The sequence below is a fragment of the Oratosquilla oratoria genome, chromosome 40, assembly GCF_046742065.1.
Source record: "Oratosquilla oratoria isolate Oo_2021 chromosome 40, ASM4674206v1, whole genome shotgun sequence".
Classification (NCBI taxonomy): Eukaryota; Metazoa; Arthropoda; class Malacostraca; order Stomatopoda; family Squillidae; genus Oratosquilla; species Oratosquilla oratoria.
In genome coordinates this window covers 36,202,092-36,211,739 of record NC_134816.1, presented here as the reverse complement: position 1 = coordinate 36,211,739, position 9,648 = coordinate 36,202,092, and positions in this window count along the sequence as shown.

Sequence of the window (9,648 nt, the reverse complement as noted above, 5' to 3'; positions counted from 1 at the left end):
CACACACACACACACACACACACACACACACACACACACACACACACACTACCTTTCCGTATGGGGTATGGACTGTTTACGTTTTATGCAGTCAATATTGAAAAAAAAAATAGTGATGACACCCTTAAGGACCGGGGTCACGCAGTGCTCTAGTGAAAATAAATGAGCCATTTTATTCAACTTCTACAGTATAACCTTAGATATTCCTTTTCTTCTTCTTCATCTTATTCTTCTTCTTCTTCTTCTTTCCTCTTCCGCTTTTTCTTCTTCTTTTTCTTCTTTCCTCTTCCGCTTTTTCTTCTTCTTCTTCTTCTTTCCTCTTCCACTTCTTCTTCTTCTTCTTCTTCTTCTTCTTCTTCTTCTTTCCTCCTCCACTTCTTCTTCTTCTTTCCTCTTCCACTTCTTCTTTCTTCTTCCGCTTTTTCTTCTTCTTCCTCTTCCCTCTTTCGCTTCTTCTTCTTCGCCTTCTTCTTCCTCTCCCTCCTCTTCTTTCCTCTTCCGGTTCTTCTTTTTCTTCGTTCCTCTTCCACTTCTTCTTCTTTTTCTTCCTCCTCTTCTTCTTCCTCTTCCTCCTCTTCCTCGTCATCTTCTTTCCTCTTCCGATTCTCCTTCATCTCCTCCTCTTCCTCCTCTCACCTATCTCGTCCCTCCTCTCATTCACATTTGAAGCCGACCCTCCCCTGTGTTATACTCACTCTTCCCTCCCCCCCCTTTGCTCCAGCTTTCTCATTTCCTGTCCCCCTTCCCCCCACCTCCCCCCTTCAGCACCCCAGTCCCTGTCCTCCTCCCCCTCCTCCTCCTCCTCCTCCTCCCCCTCCTCCCCTCCTCCTCCTCCTCCTGCCCCTTTCCAGTAGCCCCACATCCTCACCACAAAGTCTGCTTTATATTACGCATGATATGACCTCTTCCTCCTCCTCCTCCTCCTCCTCCTCCTCCCTCAATTCCTCCTCCTCCCTCACTTCCTCATCTAGGTCCATCCCCTCTCATCTCTCGTCCTCCTCCCTCACTTCCTCCTCCTCCTCCTCCTCCTCTCTCACTTCCTCTAGGTCTTCCTCCTCACATCCCTCTTCCTCCTCCCTTTCCTTCTCCTCCTCCTCCTTCCTCACTTCCTCCTCCTCCCCCTCTTCCTCCTCCTCCCTCTCTTCCTCCTCCAGCTCTTCCTCCTCACATCCCTCCTCCTCCTCCTCCCTCCCCTTCCCCTCCATTTTTTCCTCAATCCTCTTTATCCACTTTTCTCTTGTCGTCGTCGTCGATTTCTTTCCTCACTCCTCCCTCCTCCCTCCTCCCTCCTCACTCCTCCACCCTCTTCCCTCCTCAGTTCCCCCGACTCCCTGATTTAGAAGAGTAATTAAGGAGACAATGTGGTGATAGTAGACAATATGTGCCCAGGTATGATACTCACGTGGTACCTATCTACCCTTCTACACTTCCTGTTTCCCTCTCACTCAACCTCATCCTCCCTCAACCTCTTCCTCAACCTCATCCACCCTCTCCCTCAACCTCATCCTCCCTCATCCTCATCCTCATCCTCCCTCTTCCTCAACCTCTTCCTTAATCTCATCCACCCTCTCCCTCAACCTCAGCCTCCCTCAGCCTCAGCCTCAGCCTCATCCGCAACCTCATCCTCAACCTCTTCCTTAACCTCATCCGCAACCTCATCCGCAACCTCATCCACAACCTCATCCTCAACCTCATCCACAACCTCATCTTCAACCTCATCAGCAACCTCACCCGCAACCTCATCCTCAACCTCATCCTCAACCTCACCCGCAACCTCATCCTCAACCTCATCCGCAACCTCATCCTCCCTCATCCTCAACCTCAACCTCTTCCTCAACCTCATCCACCCTCTCCCTCAATCCCCAGGAGGCCAACACCTTTTCCTTCCCTCCTGATTTCTCCCCTTCATCTATTCTTCCCCCTCTTCCCTCCCCTCGTCCCCTAGTCCTCAGTATTCTCCCCTCGTCCTCTCCCCTCTCCCCTCTCCCCTCTCCCTTCCCTTCTCTCTTTCCCCCTCCCTATCTCCGTTTCCCCCTCTTCCCTTCTCCCTTTCCCTTTCTTCCATTAATCATTTTCTCTTTGTCCCTTCTCTTCCCCCTTCCCCCTTCTCTTCCTCCTCTCCCCCCTCTTCCTTCTCTCCCCCCCTCTTCCTTTCTTCATTTCCTCCTTACCCCTTCTCCCTCTCCTCCTTCCCCTTTCTCCCTCTTCCTTCTCTCCTATTTCCCCTCGTCCCCTCTCCCGTCCCCACCATCCCCTCACACACCCTCCCCTCTCCTCCCGTCGGCCCCTCATCTCTCCCCCCCTACCTCCCCTCGCCACCTCATCTTGCCCCCCTCCCTCCCCCTCCCCCTCCCCCCCTCCACTCTCCTCCGCCGCCTCCCCTATTGGGGATCAGTACGGGAAATAGAAATACCAAATTGCCGATTTTCCTGTTATTTTTCAGACGAGATATGGCGGAGGAAATTGTTTCTCACACCCCGCCACCAGGGGGCAGGGAGGGGGGAGGGAGGGGGGGAATGGGGGAGGGGGGGGAAAGGAGGGAAGGACGGGATGTAAAAGGAGAAAAAGGAATGGGTAAAGGTGACTAAATAGGTAAGATATAACAGGAGAGGTAGGAGGGCGAGGAGGAGGAAGAGGAGGAGGAAGGCGAGGAGGAAGAGGAGGAGGAGGAGGTAGGCGAGGAGGAAGGCGAGGAGGAAGAGGAGGAGGAAGGCGAGGAGGAAGAGGAGGAGGAGGAGGTAGGCGAGGAGGAAGGCGAGGAGGAAGAGGAGGAGGAGGAGGTAGGCGAGGAGGAAGAGGAGGAAGAAGGCGAGGAGGAAGACGAGGAGGAGGAGGAAGAGGAGGAGGAAGGCGAGGAGAGAGAGGAGGAAGAAGAGGGCGAGGAGGAAGAGGAAAAGGTGGTGGATAGGAGGAGGAGGAGGAGATGAGAGGGAGGGGAGAAGGATATGAATAAAGAGAAGAAAAAAAATGTAAACAAAGATGGTGATAAGGCGAGAGAAAGCCAAGAACGAGATAAGAAAATTCAGAAAAAAAGAGAAGAAAATGAGGAAAAAGCAAAAAAAAAAAAAAAAAAAAAAAAAAAATGACGATAAGGAGGAGGAAATGTCTTTTCTCAACTGAATAAAATCGCCTGGCGGCACTTATAGAACCAATATTTATCTCTGATAAGGCAGCAATAGGATAACGACGAAACAAAGGAAGACCTTTTGGTCCATAAGTAGATCGAATGCGAAAGAAATAGATAAATGAATTAATCAAATAAATAAATTATGATAGATAATAATCAAACGGATAAATCATAAATAATAATAAATAAACAGATAATAATAATTGATAATTAATCAATAATGAATAAATAAGAAATAAGCAGATAAATAATTATAATTGATAATAGATAATGAATAAATTATAAGGAACAAATAATGATAAATAATAAGCAAATAGATAAATCATAAATAATAATAAACAGATAAAAATAATTGATAATAGACAATGAATAAATAAGAAATTAACAGATGAATAATGATAATCTATAATGAATAATGAATAAATAATAAGGAATAAGCAAATAATAATAGATCATAATGAATAAGTTGGTTAAGTGGACGAGAGAAAGGGACAAAAAAAAAAAAAAAAAAAAAAAAAAGGGACAAAAATTGTGGACAAAAACATCATGGACAAAAACATCATAGACAAAAACATTGTCAAAAACATGGACAAAAACAGGAGACGCTTACCTACGGCCGAAGCCGACACCTTTGCCCAATAGTTTCTTGGACTGTTCGGGCAGGTACGACCAGTCACTGCTAGAATTCGGAGAAGCGTACGGGATTCGAACCCAAGTCAATCGTCGCCTGAATGACTTAAAACTAGAATTAACTGAGTTGTCATCTTAGACCTTGATCGCCCTAACCTCATTCACTAACTAGCTTCTCTCCCTCAGTTGATCAACACCGCCTCAATAAAATCGTCCGGCGTCAGTGTGAATAGATTATATAAAGTGTGCCCTGGAGTTGCGGGCGAGTGGTAGGCAAAGTGGAGTAGAAAGGGGAGGGAGTGGATAGAGTATATGGGAGTAGGGGAGGGGAGTAATGAGAGTCGTATAGGGACCAGAGGGGTGGGGTGTGGGGGGATCAGGCCCCTATTTTTTTTTTTTTTTTTTTTTTGTACTGCCATATTAGCAATGTAGCAGCATTGAAATGTGCTGCTACAGTAGGCTTCACTTATAAATACTACAGTACCTAATGTATTTAACGTACTTATTGTATAAGTATTGGTTTGTGTGGTATATGCATATATATACAGTATATATATATATATATGTATATATTATATATATATATATATGTGTGTGTATATATATATATATATATATATATATATATATATATATATATATATATATATATATATATATATATATATATATATATATATATATATATATAGTATGGTGAAGGAGGCTATCACGACCTCGTAAGATACATTGTAAATTTGCGATGTTAAAATGGAACATATAAAATTGGAGGACACGAGCCGCTGTAGTACTTACAAGTGAATCGAGGTGTACGTTACTTTGTACATATTTTATCCTTATTTGAAAAAGGACAGTACCAAGTTTTAAAAAGGTGATTGTATAGATAAAGTCTAATGAAAAGGGATCCTTGTGATATAAGAATAGTAATACTAATGATTCAGTTTAACGTCGCTAACTCCACCCTATCAGAGGGCTAGGAGGGTGCCCCTTACAGAGGCCTTTGTGTCGTGGAATTTAACGAACCATGCCCTTGGTTCAACTCGCACGCGGCAGAGTTCGAACTGCCACTACCTCGACCTCCACCGCAAGAAGCGACGCTCTAACCCGTTCGGCCAGCGGGCGTCCTAGCCATAGTAATAGTAAGTGTGATAGTAAATGAATAGTAATAGGGCCCAGGAGTACTAAGCCTACTCGCGGGTACTCGCTGAGAGTACCGAGGGGAGTTTCAGAAATGACTCCATTAGTGGAGAGAGAGAGAGAGAGAGAGAGAGAGAGAGAGAGAGAGAGAGAGAGAGAGAGATAGGAGACAGGTCATCTATTGGTTAGTCGATAGGTCAGTCGGTAGGTCTCGTTTCACCCGGGACCAGTTCAGATGTCTTCACTGTTAATATAGATTGATTAATATAATTAATATCAGCCAGTCATTCAAAATATTGTATGTGTATGTGCGCACGTGTTCGTGTGTTTGCGTGTGTGTGTGTGTGTGCGTGTGTGTGCGTGTGTGTGTGTGTGTGTGTGTGACTAAGTTACAATGCACTTAGATCACGTGCTGGACACGTGATCGGCGGTTATTATCCTCCCGGATGAGAGCTCAGAGCTCATACATGGCCCAATCTATCTTTAATACTGTGACCTTACACACACACACACACACACACACACACACACACACACACACACACACACACACACACACACACACACACACACACACACACACACACACACACACACACACACACACACACACACACACACACACACACACACACACGGATACCTCCATCACTTTGCTCAAGAAAGTATTGTGTGTGTGTGTGATTCACCATTGTCTTGGATCACGCGTTGGACTCGTGATCGAGAGCTATTTCCCTCCCGGATGAGAGATCAGAGCTCATACATGACCGATCTATGGGTAATGCTGTGACCTTACACGCACACACATACACACACACCCAACTCACCGCCCACGAGAGTTGGAGTAACGATTCGCAGCACATCGATACTGAAATTATTTCAGCCCTGGACGAGATTCGAACCCGGACCTCCGTAGTGGCGACCGGGAAATCTACCACTGTGTGTGTGTGTGTGTGTGTGTGTGTGTGTGTGTGTGTGTGTGTGTGTGTGTGTGTGTGTGTGTGTGTGTGTGTGTGTGTGTGTGTGTGTGTGTGTGTGTGTGTATGTGTGTGTATGTGTGTGCGTGTGTGCGTGTGTGCGTGTGTGTGCGTGTGATTCACCTTGGTCTTTCGATCACGTATTGGACTCGTGATCGACAGCTATTTCCCTCCCGGAAGAGAGCTCGGAGCTCGTGTAACCGATCTATGGGTAATGCTATGACCTTACACGCACACACACACCCAACTCCCCGCCCACGAGAGTTGGAGTAACGACTCGAAGCGCAGCGATACTGAAATAATTTCAGCCCTGGGCAGAATTCGAACCAGGTACCGCCGGTACCGCCATACTGACAGTCTGGGACTCTACCAACCGCGCCACCGAGTCGCGCCCGCGCGCGTGTGTGTGTGTGTGTGTGTGTGTGTGTGTGTGTGTGTGTGTGTGTGTGTGTGTGCGCGCACCTACGAGCACTTATCCTCGAGGACATAAACCTGGTCCTCGATCTAAGTGCGAGAGTCCTCTTTGCGTTAAAGTGAGTGACTTAGATTTACGAGGATACAGCTTTTAGCACAGAGAGTACACGATGACAAGGAGGAAGAGGAAGAGGAAGAGGAGGAGGGAAACAAAAAGGAAGGGATTGAAAAGATAAATGAGTTGAGAAGAATTGACAACGAAGAAGTCTCATCTGAGAGTTGAAGAACGAGGGAAAGGAGATTAGGAACACAGTGGACTGAAGTTTCCAATATATGTGTGTGATTCACTATGGTCTTGGATCACGTGTTGGACTCGTGATCGACAGCTATTTTCCTGCCGGAAGAGAGCTCAGAGCTCATATATGACCGATCTATGGGTAAGGCTGTGACCTTACACACACACACACACACAATCCCCCCACGAGAGTTGGAGTAACGACCCGCAGCGCAGCGATACTGAAATTATTTCAGCCCTGGGCAGGATTCGAACCAGGACCACCGTTGTGACAGCCGGTAACTCTACCAACCACGCCACCGAGTCGTGTGTGTGTGTGTGTGTGTATTCTCTCTATATACAAAGGCTTTTTCCCCTTTGCAAGGGGGGTAGCCAAGTTAGAATGCAAGTACCCACTCCCAAACATACTCCCATTAGACCTGTTAAAAAAATATATATATTTTCATACGTTACTGTACTTTTTCTTATGTTTTTTAACCTGAAAAAATAAAAAAATTACATTTATTTTTATCTATAATGAAAGCATTGCCGCATGGAAGCTGAAGTTTTTCGCTATCTTACCAAAAGGGCCAATTTTGAGTAATTTCTAAGCATATTTTGTGGTATAATTGTTTATCTATCCAAGATAGAGCAACAAATTAGGTACCAAAGGATTGAACATGATCTACTATACATATATCAACCGTAAATTGATCAATTTTCCCCGCCGAATTCGTCAGGGGAAAGGTAAATATACCACGCCGTAGGCGCAGCCATTTTGTCGACACCCAGGACTCTGAGGATCTGAAGAGAGCCTCTGATTGGCTGCTTAATCCAAAGTTGGCCTCGACCGCGTAGCCGCCTTGATTCCTGCCACGCTGAAGCCAGATAACCGTAAATGATGAACGTACACTTTAAAACGCGGGAGCATTGACGTTTTAGTTTTCATTTGACTCCTACTATATTTCCATAGCGGTTTTAATTTGCCTCGCGAGAGTTGCTTCGGAAAATCATCGCACAGATTTTCGCCCTGCCATCCCAACCTCCCTCCCTTTTCCCTCGGTAGGTCGGCGTCCCACTCCCCGTTTTCTAATGAACACCACCAGAGTAGGAGTAGGAGTAGTGACTCGGGCAGAGCCAAGTCTTCGAGTCGTCCTTGAGTGCTCTCGACGCCGATAATTAACCCCATTTATTACTTCATGACCACCATCGTCAAGATGGATATTAGAGAAGGGGAGGGAGGGAGGGAGAAAGGAAGGGATGGAAGGAGGATGAGAGGGAAGAAGGGTTGAGGAAGCGAGGGTGGGAGAATGTTGGAGTGAAGGAGGGAGGGTGAGAAAGACAGAAAGGAGGGTAGAAGGGTGGAGAGGAGGAGGAGGAGGGGAGGGAAGGAAAGACGGAGGGAGGGAATGAAGGAAAGAAAGGGAAGAATAAGGAAAGAAATTAAAGAAAAGAAAGGGATGAGGAGATAGGAGATATGAGGAGGGAGGAAATATGAAAGGAAGGAAGGACTGGCTGAAAAGGTCAACTAGATAATGATAATATTGAAAATCAGATCATCAGATATAAGGAAGCGGAGAAAAGTAGTTCAGAAATCAATGACTTTCGTCTGGAGTTAAGGGAAGGAAGAGGACTGATGGATTGGAAGATTGCGTGTGGAGTTCCGTTCTACGAGAGGAAGGGAGACAAGTATGAATGTAGATGGCAGTAGTAGAATGTTGTTGTAGTAGATGGGTCATTCTGGTGAATAATATCGAGAAGATAGTGTGGGTGGGTGTTAATTGATAGGAACATAGGTAAGACCTATGAGAGTGGGGGGGGGGTCCGTACTTTATTTCGGGGTCCTTACAAAAGCTAGGAACGGCCCCACATCAGTAACCATGCAACATACATTCCCATTCAAGAATAAACATTTTCTATTACCCCCAGCCCAACATACACTTACATTCCCTTACACAAACATCACTATAATTATTACACCACACTTATTTTTTTTATTTGTGTTTATCATTAATTATTATAGGCCTAGTTGTATACACATAGACTTATCGGACATCAAATCCTCAATTTTGGGGAAGATCTTTGCATAGCTCGGGGCCTCAAAGGGGGCTTGTATTGCCTGGTACAATTTATTTCGAAAGCCCTGAATTGAAAAATTAATTGGGGAAGAGCATTGTGGGATCAGGAGAAGAAGAGGATGTGTAGATCACGTATTTGCAGTAAGATAGATAAGCGAGAAGCTTTTTGCAAAAGGTAAGGATATCTTTTGGGCCTTCGTGTACTTGGAAAAGAAGTATGACAGGATTTAGAAAGAGTCATTTTGTATTATGTTGTCTAATGTAGAGGAAAATCTGTTGAAGGCTGTGGCGGAGTGAATTAATGTAGTTTTGACTTTAATTTACTTTGTTTTAGTAGATTTAGTACCTAGTTACCACGCCTTATGATAGATATACTAATTAACCTCACAATAACTCATTCCAGTCAACATTGACCCAAAAATAACTGGATTGTTTGTATGCCCAAGAGGCGATAACTGAGTATAAATGAATAGATAGATGTATCAATGAATATATCTGTAGGTAATGTATTATAGTTATCTATGCAAGAATTATGTGTGTACTATGTACTGTATACATGTGTTTGTGTGTATACGGATGTATAAAATCATACATTAGCGTAATAGAGAGTACTCAGTTCATTTGTGTTACTTCTGTAGCAAATATTTTAAACCATCTCGACAATGAACTGTCATGACGGAGTAAATTTGTAAGCCGAAATATAAACTCATTTTTTGGAAAGCTGATTCAACTTTGTCTGTGCAAGATTACCTGACTAGTTATATGTTGATCTTTGAAGGGTATATATTTTTTTTCAAGTTTTGTACTAAGTTTCACAGTTTTATTTAATATTGAGGAGTAGATATTTACATATATGAACCAACTTATGTTAGATTCATTTAGTATAGTTATTCCTACACATTTTCTTTAAATATATAGAGAATTTATATTAAAGGGGTAACTATAAATATATATTAACGTTATTTGTTTTCTTCTTTCTTTCTTTCTTTCTTTCTTTTTCTTTATGGTGTA